A 22,049-nucleotide genomic window follows, 5' to 3' on the forward strand; every position below is an offset into this window, starting at 1 on the left:
TTTCTTATTGTGGATTTGGATTCCTTACGTAAAAATAGGTAAATTTTATTTGAGACATTTTTTCGAATTATGGATACATGGCGCTATAATCGGAAAAAACGATTGTTGGAAATGGAAAATTTAATTAAGAAATGGAAAGTTCCCACTTAAATGGAAAATTTTACTTTACTTTTTTTGGTTTTAGGACCTACTTTTCACAACCCAATAGGTCCCCATAGCGCTCGAGTAACTGCAAATTTAGCATACTCTCCTTCCCTACTATAATCTTCGGTTGGATTTTAATAATTTAAAGATATTAACCAGTATTATGTGTAGAAGATAAGAGAGACGAAAGAAGTGCATTTGAAAACGACCAGCGTGTATGGTGGTAATTTTATCCAATGATATAAAATGTTTTAAAATTAAATACATACTAATTATTAATTTATATATTGTTTATTTCATTTTTCTTTTAATAATAACTACTTTCAACCTTTTGATTGAATTGGAAACAACAGCTATTCACTAACCTGGATACTATCTTTGCATATCGCATGAAGGAATTAGCGAACAGAACGCTAATTTTGAAATTACTCCTGCAACCCTGCGCACTCTGCTCCTGTCGGCAAGGGCAAGATCGATGAAATAGGTGCCCGCGAATTGACATGTGGAGGAGTAAATATTGCTAAAGGAAGTAGATGTGATATATCCTTGGAATTAATAATGTAAGTTATTTTATTATTACATATTTTGAATACAATGAAACATTGTTACGTATAAGATATTTTTTTCTATTATTCTGTTTAGATTTTTGTGTATAAGTTGTGAGAGGTGTATTTTTTAAATAAATTCTTATAAATGACATTCTGCTCTATCTTACGAAGTAATATACCATTTTTCTTTTTCTTAATAACATAACTAGATTTAATGTTAGATGGAATGCTACCTCGTTTTTTCCTTGCTGCATATAATATTTATACAGGGCCCTGATGAACCATGCATATTTCGAATAACTATAATTTTCCCTATTTTCGTCCAGATTGAACGTAAAGTTTTCTTTGAAGTTAGTATTTAATTAGATAATAATTGATTAAATTAAATATTTAATTACCGTAATCTGCATCTGATATGGCGTTATTTCTAAATCTAAGTCTTAACGAATTTAAAAAGAAGGATATAAGTTTCTCTTATTACATTTGAATAGCTTCAATAGCTTAAAATTACAATTATTATTTTTATAATGATTTTAGTTTGCAATCGTGTAGTAAGATTCTACATCACGTGTTTAATGCTGTCCACTCAGTATACCTGCAATTTTTTACCTAGATTATTATACTGGAAATATTTTTTGGTGGATTGTTTCTGTATATTTACAAGTTTCCTAGTTATGAAAACTGTAACATTTAAGAAAATTAACCATAATAAACTTTTAGTTCTACATCTAAAGTCAAATTATCACGAGGACAATAAAAATCGGCAAACTTAAGCGCTCTAATGTACTTCGGTAAGATTATTTCATGAATAATACGGTATTATTACTTGCCACCTATTATCATCACTTTGGTTGCGATGTGTGGGAAAACCTCTCGATGCAATTTAGTTGGAGTATGGAGAACAGTGCCTACGTTCCTTCTGATGAAGCTCCAATAAGAGCAGAAAATCGCGGTTAAGGGAACTGGACTGCACTCCGTATTCTAATTAAAAAGTAAGATTGGTTTGCCTTCGCATCGCAACCGAATAAAAATGGTACACATTTTTATTTTATTTTTCGTATTACTCCGTAGAGTAACCAGGTGCATTTTTCAGTTGGAACTTTGCCGGCTGCAGACGGGGGATGTGAATTGCAAGGTGTAGAATTCCTTCCCTTTCGTCTTCACTGCAGCATCCATATGACTTGCAAATTATAGAAGTCTTGGAGGTGTTACCATGAAAATGTACCAATAAGTTTTCAATTTAAAAATCTTTTAGTGATTTTTAATATTTTTCAATATTATTAATTTACTATTAGGATTGAAAACTTGCTTCGTCTTTCAATTGCCAGATGGCGCTTGCCACCTATTATCATCACTTTGGTTGCGATGTGTGGGAAAACCTCTCGATGCAATTTAGTTGGAGTATGGAGAACAGTGCCTACGTTCCTTCTGATGAAGCTCCAATAAGAGCAGAAAATCGAGGTTAAAGGAACTGGACTGCACTCCGTATTCAAATTAAAAAGTAAGATTGGTTTGCCGTCGCATCGCAACCGAATAAAAATGGTACACATTTTTATTTTATTTTTCGTATTACTCCGTAGAGTAACCAGGTGCATTTTTCAGTTGGAACTTTGCCGGCTGCAGACGGGGGATGTGAATTGCAAGGTGTAGAATTCCTTCCCTTTCGTCTTCACTGCAGCATCCATATGACTTGCAAATTATAGAAGTCTTGGAGGTGTTACCATGAAAATGTACCAATAAGTTTTCAATTTAAAAATCTTTTAGTGATTTTTAATATTTTTCAATATTATTAATTTACTATTAGGATTGAAAACTTGCTTCGTCTTTCAATTGCCAGATGGCGCTTGCCACCTATTATCATCACTTTGGTTGCGATGTGTGGGAAAACCTCTCGATGCAATTTAGTTGGAGTATGGAGAACAGTGCCTACGTTCCTTCTGATGAAGCTCCAATAAGAGCAGAAAATCGCGGTTAAGGGAACTGGACTGCACTCCGTATTCTAATTAAAAAGTAAGATTGGTTTGCCTTCGCCTCGCAACCGAATAAAAATGGTACACATTTTTATTTTAATACGGTATTTATAAATAATTTTAACTAATATTTTCGTCTAATATTTTATTGATATCTTTGTCTGAATATTTGCTAAACTCTGTTGTTCACTTTGATAAGTTGAAAAATAAGTGTCACATTAATTGGGATAAATGTCACTGGATGTTTTTATACAAAGACTTGAATAGGGAACTTGCATACAATTTGAAATTCGAAAAAATGCTATAAATCACAACAAAACATAAGTTAAAAACATAGGTATATCAAAGAAAAAAAAAGTTTTTTTTTCTTTAGCTTGGCCCCTAAAGACGATTAAAATCGAGAGAAAATTCAAATTATAGCAGGCAGCCCAATACGCGCCCTCAATGGTCGTGACATCATATCATTATAGTAGGTATTTGAAGTCCTTGCCATTAAATCATTAGGTTTGGCATTCACTTGATACTCAGTTTTGTAAATATTTTGATAGTTGCTATTTCTGACCAATATTTGAGTGTTTTATATAAACTGTGTTTGAGTGCATATATTATTACAATAATATACGATAAATATCAATATATAAAATATAATGGTGTGACGTCACAATTGTTCGCGCGTTTTTTGGGTCGTTTGAAATGGTTTAAATAGACAGAAAATTTTAAAATTTTACTTCTAAGTTATTATGAGTTTTGACGCGTGAAATTTTGGAAATCTAATTTTTAAAACTCAACATCATTATGTAATAAAAAAATGTGCAAGTTCCCCATTTTATATGTAAGCAATAAAAAATAATCTGTCGAATATCACACGATAGTAAGAATAAATCAGAAAATAATGCTCAAATTTTGTTGTTAAAGTTGTTTCCATTTGGCAATAGTTACTCGAGCCCTCCGGGCTCACATGTCTACTACCAGGCAACAAGTTGTCGAAAAATTGTCGTGTTATTTTCAATTTATTCTTACTCTCGTGTGATATTTTGTTTTGACTTAAATTGTACCGGGACACATTTTAATTGCTTTAATTTTGTGATATTCAATTTTAAATTATTCACACTTTAAGGTTTCCACTATAACAGTTAATAATAACAATATTATTTAACTTTGAAACAAAAAGTGTAATAATCATAGTGATTGTGATGTTTTTTGCTCCGGGGGATAAAAAGTCAAGCTTCCTTTTTAGATCTTCTATAAATCTTTTTCTATGCAAGTTTTGCATACATTGTCAGATTTTAGATATTTTTAATGGTCTAAGTGTAATTGTACACACGCTGTGAATTTTTGCTGTTTCTATTAATCAATAATTATTTTTACAATTGATATTGGATAATTAGTTCGTGCTTTTTGTAAATCACCAAGCACACTTTAATGTGATTCGCTAATTGGAGGGCCATTTGTTCAGATATGTTGCCTTTTCCATCAAGATTTTATTACTTCACATATATGGACTGATGCTGTTTTGTAAACACAACACGAAACGTTTTCAACAATTTATGGATTAGTACGAAAACGTAGCTTTTCTTATCTCCTCTTTTTTGACTGACCGTTAACTGTTTTATTTTGTAGGATACCCAAAACATTTCCAGCCTCGCCTTTGGCTCTATCAATGCTGGGATTATGTAAGGTTACGGTTTTTCCGATTGAAATTGGCGGAAATTTTTGTTAAGTTAATTATTTCATAACATCAGCCTAAACAAGAAGAGCTCCAATCGCATTTTTTTTATTTCAATTTATACACTCACCGGCACAAAATTCCGCCATCCAAAATTTTTGATTAAGTTTGACAATTTATAACTTTATTATTTGTAATCCGATTTTCAAGATTCTTGCACCAGTTTGTAGGTACATGTATTGATATCATTTGTTATTATTCCGGTAACAGAAAAATTTTGCTTGCATGGCATTATACAGGGGTGAATGGAAGCGTTGTATTTTCTTCTAATTTTAAAAAATTCTGTGGAAAAATGAAATACCTGATTTTGCTTCATAGTCCTGTCATATTATCGTCATATTATCTTGGACGCATCGCTAAAACTTTGTTTTTTGAATTATCTGAATATCTCTTTTTTTGTAAGAGCTGTACCATTTTTTGTAAATTAAAACACTGATTGACTCATAAAATAGAGGTTGGATTGATAAGATTAGAATGGCCCGCAAGCAGCCCAGATCTAAATCCTAATGAGAATTTATGGGATGAATTCAAAAAAAAAATTATTCGCCGTCATCATAGGCCTCCAGAAAATTTGGTACAGCTATGGCCCTGGTGAGGAATATCGGGCTATTCCCCATGCAAGAATAATACATCTTTATTCGATGCTAAACAGATTGAGAGCAGTCGTTGCTGCAAGAAGTAGACATACCCGCTATTGATTTTTTTTTGTTTTTTTATTAATTTTGTTTTGTTTTGTTAATTTTAGTGCGTTTGATATTTTTAATTAAATAAACCTTCAAAGCTGTGTTTTTATGTACAGCTCTTAGAAGAAAAGATATATTCGGATAATTAAAAAAACAAAAACTTAGTAATACCTCCAGAACAATACAAAAGGAGTATGAAACAAAATCTGCCCTCCAATTTTTCCACAGATTTTTTTTTATTAGGAGAATAAAAAACAATTCCATTCATCACCGTATAATGCCATCTAAGCAAAACATTTTTGTTGCCGAAATAATGACAAACGACATAAATACATGTACATGTACCTACAAACTGATGTAACAATCTTGAAAATCGGAGTACAAATAATAAAGTTATATTGTCAAACTTAAAAAATTTTGGGTGGCGGAATTTTGTGCCGATGAGTGTATTTTTTTTCTGTGCACAACGTACGCATTAACTTTACTTTCAAAGCCTTCTTAGTATGAATCACGTATGCTGTCAGCTTACCCAACATGTACAACCTGATTACAAATTATGCACTTATGTGCGCCAAAGTTCTCTTTTACAATAATACAATAACACAAATACAATAAATTACACAAATACAGTAAATTATTTACAATAATACAAATACAATAAATCATATCTGAAGAAGTAATCTCAACTGTTGAGAACAATGGTCATCCTATCGTATATACGACGGTTCAGGGGCTTTGTCAGTACGGTGACTTTCAGAACAAATAGAAAAGGATTACGAGAGTAAATAATATGCGTTATATAGGTATCAGAACAAAGGAAAAAAACAAAAATTAAAATCGTATGCAGATGGAAGGCAACCATAAATATGTATTTATGACTATTTGGTGGTCATCAGTATGGTCTAGCACAGTTAAAAAAGGAGCATATCAACTTGGGAAAAGATCACTACAGGAGCAATGTTAAACAATAATGTTAAACTTACAGTTTGAAACAATAATGTTAGAAAACCCCAAGAACTCAGGGCAACAACAAACACATCCACAGAGGAAGCTATAGCTATCTGAGGAGTGGAATGCTACGTTTAAAACGTTTAAAAGGAATAGAAAGAATAACACGAGTGAAGTCCCTGAGCCCTTGTATTCTTCTAAAATTATCTCAAACTAGTCGCATGGCTCCTATAGTGATATTTTCCAAGTTAACATGCTTCTTTCCAACTTAGCTGTAATGTACTCATGACGGAAAAATAATCAGAAATACTTTGATACTGCACTCAGAAATACTGCACATGATTTTGCTCTTTGTTTTTCCCTTGTTACGAGATATGCCATAACATTTTACCTATATCACTCAATCGCGTTATAATAATAATAATAATAATAAATAATTTATTCACCTTTTGTGTCATACATGTATGAAGGTAAGTCAATATCGAATTACATAATAAATATTACATAAAAAAGTATACAAATTACACAAATCACTTGCACACTTAAAATACAAAACAAAAACAGAAATAATACAATACTCTCATATCCGCGACTACCCAGCTGTCTCTTGGATGAATTCCTCCAAGGAGTAAAATGCATTATTCAACAAAAACTCTTTTAGCTCTTTTTGGAATTTTCTTAAGTTATTTTGATTTTTTAAACTTAGCGGTAGTCTATTATATAAAGAAGGACCAGTATAGTAAGGGGATTTTTTAAAACCGGCATGGTTACATTTCATCAAACGAATTTTGTCACAGTTCCTCGTGAAGTGTGAATGAAGATCGCTATTTTTCTTAAACAGTTCAACCTTCTGGAAAATAAAGCAAGCAAGCAAGCAATTTGATTTAACCCGACCTGTGGGATTTGTTCACCCTCTCGAAGGAGTACATTCGGGTGTAACAAGTCATTGGGGCGAGGTGTTTTGACCCGAGTTATACAGGGATCACCCCACCTCGCTCCAATGCCCCAGGCCATCCCTTTCCCCCCCATAGCACGCTGATGCGCGATGGAGGCACAACTATCGTAGCCAAATGCTCTTCACAATGGAACCCTGGGTAATAAGATTTCACTGTGGTATCCTAATCGAATGCAAAAAACTAGGCCCAGCGTGATGCGCTCTATGCCTTTATCTTCTTAATAACTTATCCGCGGTACTAAAAATTGCTTGCTTGGGCCCCGAGTCATCGTGCCGAGCCCCACTGAGCCCTGTTGGGCCCTGCTGGGCCCCGCCCGATGACTCGATGCTCTAATTTTTTTTGTGTTTTTGGTTTTTTTAATTTTTTTGGGGGCTTTCGCCATTTTTTTATTTTATATGAATTTTTTTGGGGGCTTAAGGCCCTTCTAATTTTCTAATATTTGCTTACCTTGGAGGTGGTCGTGGTACTTGGACTTCGTGGGTAACGCTATCTTCGGCACTTGTTTCGAGCTACGAACACACTACTATCACTTATCACTTTTAGTTTATCCTATAATTTGTTGTTTCGGGCGTCTGTGCTTCCATCGGTGGAACTCGTCGTATCTTAGCGTCTCTCGCAGTATGTAATTTGGGTGATGTTCTAATTCTGCGAATTTGACCCTTGCCTTGTCTGTCATGGTTTCTGTGACTCTCACCTGTTGGAGTTCTCTGAACAGGAATCTTTCAGCTACATATCTTGGGACTCTGACGGCCTCCCTCAAGCTGTTGTTATGGACTGCTTGGATCTTCTTCTTGTGTGTATTACATACGTGTCCCCATGCGAGAGACGCATAAGTTAATACCGGTAGGATTATACTATTTATCAATCTTAACCTTGTTTTGAGTGTTAGTTTACTTTTTCTGCCTGTGAGTCCTCTTAGATTCGCTCTTGCTATGTTGGCCTTCTGGACTGTGGCTTCTACGTGTTTTTGGAAGGTTAATCCTTTATCCATAATGACTCCTAGGTATTTGGCTTCGTTTTTCCACTCGATGGGCCTGTTCTGCACCCTCAATTGTTCCTCTGGCTGCTGTCTCCCTTTCTTGTATAGAACCGCTTGTGTTTTCTCTGAATTTATGGCTATCTTCCATTTGATACACCATGCTTCAATTTCTTCTAGTGCAGTTTGTAGGTTGGTCACTGCTATATCTGCGTTTCTATGCTTGGCCGCTATTGCTGTATCGTCGGCGTAGAGGCTCATGAGGGTACCTGGTGTTCTAGGTACATCTGCGGTGTATATCGTGTACAGCAGGGGTGACAAGACCGCTCCCTGTGGTACTCCAGCCTCCGGGATTCCGAGTTCGGACAGGACTTGTCCTATCCGAATCCTGAACCTCCGGCCGCCCAAGTACGACGAGATTAGCCTCGTCATCGCTCCGCTGTACCCGTAATCCCGCATTTTGAATAGGAGCCCCTTGTGCCAGACTCTGTCGAATGCCTTGCTTACATCCAGGAACGCTGCTCCAGTGTACTGCTTATCATTGAAACCGGCTGCTATGTACTCGGTTAGCCTGAGGACTTGTAGTTCGCTGGAGTGCTCTGCTCTAAATCCGAATTGAGCCTCTGGGATGATATTTAGTCGGGTTGTTTCCGCTTGCAGTCTGCTGAGGATGACTCTTTCCACTATCTTGCTGATCGCTGGAAGTAAGCTGATTGGCCTGTAGTTCTGTGGGAATGTGTGATTCTTGCCAGGTTTTGGAATCATGATGACACGGGCCTCTTTCCATCTGTTTGGGAATGTCTTGAATCTTAATATTGCGTTTATAATATTTGTGAAATACACTATAGCTTTTCTGGGCAAATATTTTAGGGCTCTGTTGGTTATTTCGTCGAGGCCAGGCGCTTTTCTCGGTGAACTATTTTTGATATGTTCATTGATTTCTTCCGGTGATGTTGGGGGGATGAAGTCCTCTGGGTCTTCTGGTCCTTCTTCTTGTTCTTCGACTTCTTCCAGGAAGTCGTCGTCTTCATCTTGGTGGAAGTTCAGTCTGCATTCATCTTCGAGTGTAGTCCTCATTGCCTCTGCTTTGTCTTCTATGGTGTATACCATGCCGTATCTTCCATGTAGTGGGGGGATGGGTTTCCTGTCGCTTCTCAACATTTTCTGGAGCTTCCAGACATTTCTCATGTTTGAGTCTTGTTCTTCCATCTCTTGTACAAAGTTGTCCCATTTTTCGCTACGGTGGAGTTTTAGGGCCGTTTGGACCTCCCTATTTAAAATATTTGCCCAGGATTTATCTACTCTGTTTCTTGTTCTTTTTGCTGTTTTCTTTGCTCTATTTTTTTCCCTTATCAACTCTTGTGTTTCTTGTGGTATGTCTTTGAACCTTCCCATGAATATCTCGACATCTTCCTCTGTTGTGCTGTTTCTAATTGCCTCTTGGATGATATTTTCGAACTCTAGGACTTTTCCTTCTATTTCTTCTGGATTGTTTATTACTGGCACTATGTTTATTCCTTCACTTACTAACCTTTTGTAGTTAGTCCACTTTATTTTCTTTTTTGTTCTTTTTGGCGGGTTTGTCTCTTCCCATGTTCCGATTTCTAATAGGATGGGGTGGTGGTCAGTTGATCCTTCGTCCAGCGTGATTAATTCTGATTGCAGTCCTAGGTTTTTGGCTACAACTAAGTCGATGTGTGTCGGAAGTGCGTTTCCTGGGTAGTGGGTAGGTTCTTCTGGGCCCATTGCCATTGTGTCTTCGTTGTTTTCTATGTATCTGTTTAGTAGTCGTCCATTCCTGTTCGTAGCTCTGTCGTTCCAGTTGGGGGATCTTGCATTCAGGTCTCCTATTATGATGGATGGTTCGGCGATGTTTAGGAACGCATCTAGGTCATCGTCCATTAAAGGGTCTTGTGGTCTTACGTAGGCTGATGTGATCCTTATTGCGCCTTGCCTCATGTTAACTTCTATTGTTGTGGCTTCCATGTTGACCAGTGGTGGAGTAGTGTAACTGGTGTGTCTAATACCCTTCTTTACTAGGATGGCCGTTCCTCCTGATCTTCTAGTGAGGTCGTTCCTATATACGTCGTATCCAGGAAACTTTAGGTTGAAGTTGTTGGTCAGTTTTGTTTCCTGAATTGCTACGATGTCCATCTCGTATCTGTTGGCGAGTTCATCTAGTATGTTCTGATTTGTGGTTATGCCGCCCGGGTTCCAGGAGCCTATCCTCAAGTATCCCCTCTCTGCCATTAGTTCTGTGCCTGCCTGGTGCTGAGTATCACCTCTTGGACTACCTTAGTCACGATGTTTGTGACCATCCTGACTAGGTACTCTTCGTCTGGGAGGGTTGGTCGGTTGGACGGTGTGTTGTTCTGCGCTGGTTGGTCTCCCTGCGTGGCTTGCGCGTAGGATACCCCGGTTGCCTGCTGTCTTCGGTTTGGTGGTGGTCGCTGTTGTGACCTCTGTGGTGGAGGCCTCCCCCAGGTTGGGCACCTAGGACATCCTCTGTAGTTGGCTGGGTGGCTCCCATTGCAGTTGGCACACGTTGCCTTGACTTCTCTGCCTCTCTGGCACTGCTTTGAGTGGTGTTCTTCGCCGCACTTCACACATCTCGGGTCCTTGTGACACGAGTTCTGGGCGTGATGGTACCCTTGGCAGTTGAAGCACTGCGTCGGTCCTGCTGCCTTGTGTAGGTCCTCTACCACAACTTTCATGTGGCACAGGTTCGTTACCCGCTTTGCTTTTTCCACGTCTTCCTGATCCAGTGTCATGACAAACATGGGTAGTGGCCTCCTTTTCCCTACTCTCGTAGACATGTTACGTGCTGTGTGGCAGGTTATTCCATATTGGTTTGCCATGTCTTCTTGGATTGCCTTCTCGGTGGTATTCGTGGGCAATCCTCGTAACACTAATTTTGGTTTCCTGTCTTCGTCGAGTGGAAAGGCTATCCATTGTAGCCTCTTTTTCTCTTTGGCGGCGTATGCTTCTGCATATTCCTCCACTATCCTTGTCATCTTTCTGTAGTCATCCGGGCTTTTAGCCTGGATGAGCGTCTCTCTGCCACTTCTGGAGATTTTGTTTGTGGTGATGATGCCTTTGCCCTGGGCTATGGTAAGAATAGCCCCTGTCTCGCTGACACTCTGTAACTTAATTACAGGCGGTTTTCTGTATGGTGTTACCTGGTTTTCAGGTAACACGGCTTCTTCGGCGTCTTCTTCGTTTTGGTTTGTTTCCATTGACACTGTATCAGTTTGACTGGAAGCGGCAAGCGCGTCCCTATCTGTGCTCGTGGATGGCACTGGTTCCTCGGGGAGGGGTAGCTGTACCTGGGGAGCTAGTTTCATGGCTTTTTCTTGGTTGGACGTCCATGTGGCGTCTTCCTCGTCGGTTAGTGGAAGGTGTGTCACCAGGGGTGGAAACTCTTCCTTTCTCTTTTTCCTCTGTTGGGTGGACGCCTCCTTCGTCGAGGTGGTAGCCTTCTGGCTGGGTGGTCGAGTCTGCTCGGTGGTCATCTTTTTGGTGGCAGGCTGCTCTACTGGTGGCTTTTTGTCCGTCTTTTCGGGGTTTTTCTTCTCCGGTTTCTTTGCGAGTTGTTTCTGGAGAGCTATCAACTCGTCGAATCTGGCATCCATCTTTTCGCTCATTCGTCGAATCTCCGTATTCAGCTCTTTGATCTCTGCCTTCTGTTGTGCGATCACCTCTTCGTATTTTTTGTTGTTTGCATCAACGTTTGCTGCAAATTCTTTCATCAGGGTTCTGAGTCGGTTGATTTCTTCGTTGGCCCTTGTCAGCTCGTCTTCGCTGGCGGCATCCTCTTCAACCCGCTGACGTTTGGTAGTGCACCCGCCTTCGGCGCCTGGGACGTCTTCGTCCATGTCCTCGACTTCCTGGGTGGCCTCGATGTTCTGGGAATCCTCGACTTCCTGGGTGGCTTCGGTGGTCTCGACGTTCTGCGTGGAGTCCTTGCCTTTTGACTTCTTTTTCTTTTTTCTTATTCTACGATTTTGGATCGTAAAACCGTCTTTTCCATCTTCCTGGTCGCTCGAGTGGTCATCGCTGCTCTCTTCAGGGTGCTGTAACAGGAGGGACTCTTTAGAGTCTGCATATCTTGGCGGGGAAAGCGCCTTGGATCTGGGGGGTGACCGAGATCTGACTCGTGTCATCTTTGGTTGGGAGCGGTAACCTAACTTTTAGAAGAAGCCTTTTTTTCAGCCGATTGGCCCGACACCACATCGACTTCAGGGTTGGCTCCCTGCACAACAGCGCGGTAGTTCTCGTACCTAGACAGAACTAGGTACGGGATCCTCTTGATTTTCTCAACTCTCTGACCTTAGGGGCCGGGGCTGCAAGATGTATTCTAAATAACTACACCTTGCAGTGTCGAGGCACAGTGTTTTAAACTGTACCCATTCCTAACGGAGGCACAGAGAGTATCCCGTAGCGGGCTCACGTCGAGCCCGCTATTGCTTATTCTGCTTTCCAACCCTTGTTTGCAATGTCTCAGAAAATTCAATGAAATCAAACTTCCTGAGTTTCACCACATCCAAGAGGTTGGCTTTTGCCTCTGCTTCCACGTCTTCGCGTCTAGCGAGAGCGAGCGCTCTAGTGTTGCTGTGCTTACATTCACAGCCGTACTAAGAAGTACGTTACACCAAAGCACTTCCCTCTCCTCGACTTGTTGCGCTGCTACTGCTGCTCGTCCGCACTCTGCACGTCTTGTCTCTTCGGCGGCTACCGAGAGACTTTTTCCTTCTGGAAAATAAAAGTTAACAGTTTATATATATACACAGGTACCGTAAGAATTCTTTTCTTTCTGAAAACTTCCCGACAACTGTCACGGTAATTTATGTCAAAAATTCGTCTGATAATACGCTTCTGTAAGAGAAAGATGCGCATACTTTCGGAAGCCCGGCCCCAAATAATGATGTTCTGCGCGATACGGGAATATACCTGCGCATAGTAAACAGAGATCAATGTACTTGATGGCATATCATTTTTTAATGCCGCTATCGCAAAATACGTCTTATTAAGCTGCTTACATAAATGATCTATGTGTTTATCGAAACTTAAATTAGCGTCTATAACTGTGCCTAAAAATGTTGTATATGTTGCTGTGTTGACTACCACATCTCTGTTACTGATTTTAAGTTCAAAAACGGGTTGGGTCGTTCTTCTCTCACCGTATGAAAAGTTTACAATCTTGGTTTTTTCCAAATTTACAACCAATCCATTCCTATCACACCACTCCTTGAATAGCCTTGTTAAATATGTATAATATAACTACTTGCTCCAAAGTTTCTGCGGAAACTATCATGCTGGTGTCATCGGCATACATAAATAGGTCTTTTTGTTCTCTAAAATACTCTGGTAAGTCATTTACATATAAAAGAAAAAGTAGTGGACCTAATATTCCTCCTTGAGGAGTTCCTAGGCTATTGTGAAAGATATCAGAATATACATTGTTTATCGCAACGTAAAACGGACGATTACAAACATATGAGAGTATCCAAGAATTCACTGGATTTCTGATACCGACTGCCTCAAGTTTTTCACGCAAAAACTCCGGTTTTAAACAGTCAAATGCACGCGATAAATCAAAGAACAAACCATATGTAAATAAATTTTTATCAATTTTATCATGGATAGATTGTACAAACTCGATAGTGGCGGTCTCACAGGAATGCCCCGGCCGAAAACCATGTTGTTTACTCGTAATAATATTTTCATTATTTAAATAAGACATAATTTGGTTATAAACAGCCTTTTCAAATGTTTTTGCAAAGACACTTAAAAGTGTTATTCCTCTGTAGTTAGACAGGAGATTTTTTTCTCCTCTTTTGTAAACTGGAACTACCTTGGCCATCTTTAGTATATTTGGAAATGTTCCTGTGGATACAGAGTACTTTATTAATTCAGTTAGAACGGGGACGATCTTATCAGAACATTCTTTCAACAAGAACAGTGGTACATCATCAAACCCTGTAGATCTCTTATTTTTGAAAGTATTTATCATCATCATCATACAACCTCTTCTGTCCACTGCTGGACATAGGTCTCTCCTATTCTTCGCCACTCTTCACGGTTCTGTGCTTCTTGTTGAACAAGAACAAGAAAGTATTTATAATTTCCAATATATCAATTTCAATTACTGGCCTATAAAAGAATGACCCACCAGGTGTGTTTTTGCTAATTGTACATGTATTGCTGTTATTTGGTACAATTGATAACACCGAACTAGTGAAAAAGTCTGCAAAGCCATTACTAGCATCTTTTTTGTTTTCATATTGCCGACCGTTATGTTCAAGTTTTTCTGGAATGACGTGGTTTTTGTTTTTTCCTAATTTTGTGTTGACAAATTTCCAAATTGTTTTGGTTTTATTTTGAGAGTTGTTTATTACGTTGGATAAATGAGTTTGTTTTTCACGTATAATTTTATTATTTATATTATTCTTTTTAATTCTATACTCTTCGTTACTTATTAAATTTGTATTCTTACGTAGTGTTACTCTTCGCCGATGTTACCGGTTTTTATTGAAGGTATGCGAAGGTAAATAACTAGTTTTATTTTCTACCAAACAAAAAAATAATAATAAGAAATCAAAAAAATCGGAGAATTCACAAACTATTTATTCTTATTAACCAAAACTAAAAAAAATCATATTAATCTTAATTGAAAATATAGAAAAAAACCAAAAGGAAAAGGTAAAAAGCTCAACTAAAGTTTATATTTGCCTCTAAGAATATTCTTTTCAGCGTACACCCATATTATAATTCTTAAAACTATGTAATATTATATTTAGGTACTATTTACAAGAAAAAAATACAAAACCGAGATATTTGTCAGACTGCTGTATGGTGTGGTGGCTTAGACAGGCAAAACAACGTTCTTTTAAGAGAAGTATTGGTTTGATCCTACCTTATGTTTTTTTCGTCGATGTTATACACGTGGATGATGTCGTACTGCATTTATATACTTGGATACTTCACAGATATACAGGTTATATAATATATCGATCCTGGACAAGGGTGTTTCAAAAAAAATTCACAACATCAAAATGAATTGGAGAGAAAGAAAAATTGCTGGCCTGAAATGAATAGATACATCAGCATGCAAGCAGAGCAAAAGGTATAAATTAAAATTACTAAAGGTTTCCCTTTAGACAACGAATCAGGTGTTAAAAAAACAAAGCTTACCTTAAAGATAGCGTATGGCCAAAAAGAAAGGTCTTGGGGACCTAAATATCCAGATATTTTAAATCCTTGCTGAGCAAGACAATCTTCAACTTCATCAAATTGAATATTTCTTAATTAGTTATCTGGATTACTTCTGATTAAATATCCTCAAGGAGTTTCATAGGACAATACTAACTTGTCCTCATGAAGTGTAAATCAAAAGTGAGCAAGATATGACACTAGACAGGTAAAGACAAAGAGATGACCCTTACTAGACAGGTAGCAATGTATACCTAAAGCCTACTTCATGCCTGATTTTCTATATGATTTCGGACTTAAAAATGGCTTGATAGCCGCTAATGTTCAAGACAATATAGAAGCCTGATTTTTATAATTGTTTAGGCCAGTACTTGTGACAATAAAGCAAAAATTATGACAATCTTATTTATAAGAATCGTTTCTAGTTGCTTAGCGACTTTTAACCCGTAACAACCCCACCCTTACTTGCAAAAAGTTTCAAAGAAACTTTTAAGTCCTAACGGTACAAAACAAAATAAAAATAAAACAAAAATAAAAAAACAAAATAAAAAAAAAAATAAAACAAAAACTTGTAAAGATAACAAAATCTTACAATAAAATTTTCAACACATTGTAACTCTATACTTCCACATCAGGAGGTTTAGACTTAATGTCCTTAACCTCACTGTCCTGAGTAACCGGTTTCAAATCTTTTGCATTCCAGGTTCCTGCATGAGAGCCATTTTCATCAACAAGTTCATAACTCCATGGGGAGACCACTTTATTAATACTAAATGGTCCTACAAACTTTTGGGCCAATTTTGCGCTGAAATATCTTGTAGCATCAGACTGAACGAAATTTCTTCTCCAAACCATGTCCCCCACTTGATATGTTTCTGTTCTTCTTCGCAGATTATATGGAACTTTACTTTTTTCATACGCTGACTTAAGTTTCTTCCGAACACCAGAAAACAGTTTATCCAGAGATTCCTTCCTTGTTCCGATATTATACTGACCTTGTTCAGACTCATGTCTATTTTTATTGCCATTCACATTGATTTCCCTACCGAAATTAATAAGGTTCGGTGACACTCCAGTGACTTCATGAACCGAACATCGCAAGGCACATGTAATCTTCGGCAAAAGAAGATCCCAGTGTCTTTGATTTTGAGAGACATAGTCCGTCAACATAGTTTTTATTACTCTATGAACTCTTTCCACGGGATTAGCTTGTGGATGGTATAGTGCTGTAAACTTTAATTCAATACCATAGTTTGAGACAAGTTGTTGGAATATATGGCCACGAAATTGTGCTCCATTATCCAATAAAATTCTCTCTGGTATACCATAGACTAGAAACACCTCATTTTCTAGCAACTTAACTATGTTGGCTGATGTCGCTGCTCTAATTGGGAAAGCTAAAATAAATTTGGAAAAGCAATCTAACACGGTGAAAATATACGAAAATCCTGAAGTGGTCCTAGGTAAAGGTCCAACTAAGTCTATACTGATGAGAGTCCATGGATGAGTGGCAGTCGGCTGCTGAGATAACAATTGACCTCTAGGACGTTGCTGTTCTGGTTTTATCCGTTGACATGTTGTACAGTTCTTTATATAGCGTCCTATATCTGATCGCATCTTTGGCCAATAATATTTTTGACTAAGTCTTCCAAATGTTTTTGAAACGCCAAGGTGTCCATATGTTGGAGGATCATGATGATCTCTTATAAGGTTTAGTCTTTGTTCCCTTGGAACAACCGTTACCCACTCTGATAAAGCTAGTTCAGGGTATCGCGGTTTTATATTCTTCAAAAGTTTTCCTCCCTCTATCCTCCAAAGTGGATAGTTTCTAGGAAATTTGTTGACCTTGGAAATCATACCCAAGTACCATCGGTCTAGACTGACCTGTGTAGAAGTAGAACAGTCTACATCCAAAGCATTTATGCAAGGAACTGCACGAGATAGTGCGTCAGGCACTAGATGATCTTTTCCTTTCCGGTGTATGACTTCAAAGTCATATGCCTGCAAACGCAGAGCCCAACGAGCAATTCTGCCTATGGGGTCTTTAATGGAAAACAACCACTTTAAACTAAAATGGTCTGTAATAACTACAAATTTAGTAGCTTCTAAGTATGGTCTTAGTTTCTCTACAGCAAATAGAACGGCGAGACATTCTTTCTCTGTAGTAGAATACTTCCTTTCGGTTTTTGTCAGTGATCGACTCAAGTAAGCTATAACGTGTTCTTCATCTCCATGTTTTTGAGAAAGAACAGCCCCCAATCCATAGTCACTTGCATCTGTCTCCACTATAAATGGTAAAGAAAAATCAGGACACGCCAAAATGGGTGCCGAAACTAAATATTCTTTAACCTTATTCAGGGCGTCCTCGCATGTCTTATTCCAAACGAATTGTACATTTTTTCGAGTAAGTTGAGTAAGCGGTGAGACAACAGTACTAAATGATGGAATAAATCTCCTATACCATGATGCCATACCTACAATCCGACGAACATCCTGAACAGTTCTCGGTGTCGGTATTCCCAGTATTGCTTCTACCTTTTCTGGATCGACAAGTAATCCAGATTTATTTACTACGTAGCCTAAATACTTCAATTCTGAACGACATATTAAACACTTCTCCCTATTAAGAGTAACACCAGCGTCGGTTAAACGCTGAAATACTGTCTCTAAAACTTTTAAATGCTGCTCAAACGTTGATGTACAAATAATTATATCATCAAGATATACAAAAACATAACTGTCTAATTCGGGACCTAAAATATTGTCAATTGCACGCTGCCATGTAGCAGGAGCTGAATGTAGCCCAAAAGGCATACGACGAAACTGAAATAAACCTTTATTAGGCACTGTGAAAGCAGTTAAAGGTCTAGATTCCATAGCTACATTTATTTGCCAATATGCTGATTTGACATCCAAGGTAGTTAAATATCGTGCATCTCGAAGTTTATCTAGAATAGATGACACATAAGGAATTGGATATGCATCCGGAACGCTTACCGCATTTAACTTTCTATAGTTAACACAAAATCTCCATTTGTCATTCTTTTGTACCATGACTATGGGCGACGACCACGGTGAGGTTGAAGGTTCTACTATGCCTTTTTCTAACATTTGGTCCAGTTCGGTATTAACTACCTTTTGTAGAGCTGGTGACAATGGGTAGTACCTTTGTTTAATGGGTGGTGAATTGGTATGTATCACATGCTCCACGCCCTTTATACATCCTGTCTCTTGAGATGTCATTCCTAAAAACGCTTTATCTACAATCTTTTGTAATTGATCACATTGTTCTTTATTTAATGAATCAAAGTCCTGGATTCCAGAAATTAATACACTATTTAACTCTTCTTCACGGTTAAAAAACCATTCTCCCTTAAAAAGGTCTGGGACTATCCCCATAGCTGACCAAAAGTCAATACCTAAAATAAGCGAAGAAACAAGGGATGGGATAACTAGAATATTCAAAACACGAACCCGATCTCTTAACCGTACTGGTACAGTAATAGATCCTATACTTTCACATGAATCACCTGAAGCAACTATACATGATTTCTTGTTATCTTCATTTAATGGGCAAATGTCTTTAAACACATCCCAACCAGATTTTCCAAGAATGGTTCGTGATGCTCCACTATCCAATAATCCAAGTATATCTTTTCCAAGAATTGAGACACTCAAGTATGGTCGTTGATCACCTTCAGCATGGGCTAAAATGTATTCAAGGACCGCTGTATTATCAGTTGTCGGAGTTGATTTACATTCCACTCCACTCGTCCGACTTACCGAGGGAGAGAAGCTGCGTTTTTTTGAACATCTGGGACAGTTTTTCGTTGTCACATTGTTGCATCCACATTTATAACAGAAGAACTTCTTAGGCTGGTTACAATTTTTAAACTTGTGTCCCTCAGATCCACAATTAAAGCATGTACCCTTATTCAAATGTTCAGATTTATCGCTATTTGCAACTTCTTCTGTAAACACAGGTGTTGTAACCGGACTCGTAAAAATAGGAGTTGACGGCTTTCTATAAGCTAATTCAGGTTCTACCAAAAGTCTGGTGCTTGAAGGAGGAGGGCAAAATTGTCGAATCCTTGTTTCCATTGCTTCCATAGCCTTGGCTAATGAACAAAGATCACTGATGTTGCTAATTTTTGTTAAAGCCAAGCCCTGCTGAATATAAGGAAGCATATTCCTACGAATGATATTCAGTCTTTCTTCTTCGTTAGGGGGGATCAATAGTTTCTTGAATAGATTTTCCATGACTGAAATATAGTTTATAACTCGTTCCTGTGAGCCCTGTGTTCTTCTTCGGATTTCCTCCCATAAGGAATTCTCATAGTCATGGGGCTGGAAAGCAGACCTAAGTTCCTGGACCAGATTATCCCACGATGTAAAATTTCCCATTCTGTACCAGAGTAAGGCGTCTTTGGTAAAAAGTTCTGGAGCCGAACGAAGTAGTCTCTCTTTAGATACTCCTCTTGAAACTCTGAGTTCCTCCACTCTTTCTAGAAAACTAGTAACGCTCGAGATTCCATCATATTGTAATCTCCATCTACTTATATCAACGTTCTGAACATCATGCTTTAAGAAATCTAGCGAATCCATTATTTTACTGTTGAAGTTAGATGAAGGTGTTTCCAGATTAAAATGTCGAGCTAAAGTATTATCAATCTCCCTTGTAGGTACTGTTGCACTACTTCCATTATTAAAATTGTGCCTTGATAATCTTGTATCAGTTTGTGGTTCCGTATGCCTATTGTGATTTTCAGAAGAATTCATTTCTCTACTTGAATTAAGTGGTCTATTTATAACACTGGACATATACTCTTGATTCCCATCTGACATTCTGCTTAAAACCATCTGAGAACTAGAACGTCTTTGAGAATGTACTTGTGGTTGTATCGTGCTATCATGTTGATTTTCTTCAAAAACCTGCCTTAAGAATGAAACTCTATTGCCTGCAGTTGGTGAACTATTAGTAGCTCCAAACAGTGCAGCTTCAATAGGATGCTCTTCAGCTAAGGATTCTGAATTTACCAAACCACATTCATGAGACCCGGAATGAACAATTTCAGGCAATAATGGAACTGAAGTATCCAAAAGTGAGATGTGCTCTACTTGATTATCTTTCCCAAAGCTCTCATAAATCCTGTTGACTTCTAATAGTAACCGTTTGTGCCAATCTAATAGTTGATTCCTTTGAGCTTCCTGTTTTTCGTTGCATTGAAGTCTGTTAAGTCTAAGTTTAACATGTGTTAGACGGGAACTAATTCTTTTAAATTCATTAGTTCTGTTCTGTTCATTAAAATGTTCTATACCTTCTTCCAGATCGCTAAGTTTCCCTGAGCACAACGAAAACTCAAAAGATGGGTCTATATTAACCACCTTAGGAGAATCTCTTTGTCCCTCTCTTTCTGCTTTAAGAGCTTCTCTCAACGTAGCCCTTTTCGTGTGTACATTTGCATCAATTGGTAAACTTCTTATTGATAACTCATAACTGAGTTCATCACCCAAAAGTCTATTAACCTCCATATTAAGTAAACCGAAAAAGAATAAAATAAAACCCTATCTCGGTTAGAGATAAAAAAATATGATAAAATAAGAGATGAAGTATAAAGTAAAGACAAAAAAAAATCTCAACAATATATTATAGTATCCTATTCTTAAATATTTTTGCGTGAAATGGCAACACGCAACCCTTACCCAATGTTACAAAAAACAAAAAAAAATAACTTCAACTACTACTTTAAGTTATGCGAGCTTACAAAAAACAAAAAAAAATAACTTCAACTACTACTTTAAGTTATGCGAGCTAGTAGTAAGTCAATACACAATAATTGGGTTAAATCCGAACACTAAAACCGATAAAATACTATGCAATATATATTTTATGAGGTGCAATAATTTTGAGCCACCCTGTATATTGGAAATAAAGGAATAAAATTAACTATTTATTTGCAAGAAATCAAGAAAGTGTCCACAAAGCACAAAAATCAAAAATATTGTGCCTAATAATATTTGTGTACAGCAGTGTATATCAAAATATCTGTGTAATATGTAATAATAATTAATATTAAGCCACTATGCCATATCAAAAATCAAAAATTTTATGCCTAATAATCTTTATGTACAGCAGTGTGTATCAAAATATCTGTGAAATATGTACCTAACAATAATTACTATTATGCCACTATGCCATATCAAAAATCAGAAATTTTATGCCTAATAATAGTTATGTACAGCAGTGTATATCTTTATATCTGTTAAATAATAATATGTAATAATACTCAATGCTTTATAAAATAAATAATAACAAAAAATTTTACGTTGGAGCGCCAAATGTTACTCTTCGCCGATGTTACCGGTTTTTATTGAAGGTATGCGAAGGTAAATAACTAGTTTTATTTTCTACCAAACAAAAAAATAATAATAAGAAATCAAAAAAATCGGAGAATTCACAAACTATTTATTCTTATTAACCAAAACTAAAAAAAATCATATTAATCTTAATTGAAAATATAGAAAAAAACCAAAAGGAAAAGGTAAAAAGCTCAACTAAAGTTTATATTTGCCTCTAAGAATATTCTTTTCAGCGTACACCCATATTATAATTCTTAAAACTATGTAATATTATATTTAGGTACTATTTACAAGAAAAAAATACAAAACCGAGATATTTGTCAGACTGCTGTATGGTGTGGTGGCTTAGACAGGCAAAACAACGTTCTTTTAAGAGAAGTATTGGTTTGATCCTACCTTATGTTTTTTTCGTCGATGTTATACACGTGGATGATGTCGTACTGCATTTATATACTTGGATACTTCACAGATATACAGGTTATATAATATATCGATCCTGGACAAGGGTGTTTCAAAAAAAATTCAC

General features: G+C 37.3%; 1 protein-coding gene across 1 annotated transcript in view; it reads left to right on the forward strand.

The window, feature by feature from the left end:
- The first annotated feature begins 610 nt into the window (after positions 1-610).
- LOC126883972 (multiple coagulation factor deficiency protein 2 homolog) overlaps positions 611-22,049 on the forward strand; it is a 101,836-nt gene continuing 80,397 nt past the window's right edge. Inside the window, exon 1 of the mRNA XM_050649741.1 lies at positions 611-704. The gene's annotated coding sequence lies outside the window, so the exon portion shown is untranslated. The remainder of the gene's footprint in view (positions 705-22,049) is intronic.

This window comes from Diabrotica virgifera, chromosome 4 (assembly GCF_917563875.1).
Source record: "Diabrotica virgifera virgifera chromosome 4, PGI_DIABVI_V3a".
Lineage (NCBI taxonomy): Eukaryota > Metazoa > Arthropoda > Insecta > Coleoptera > Chrysomelidae > Diabrotica > Diabrotica virgifera.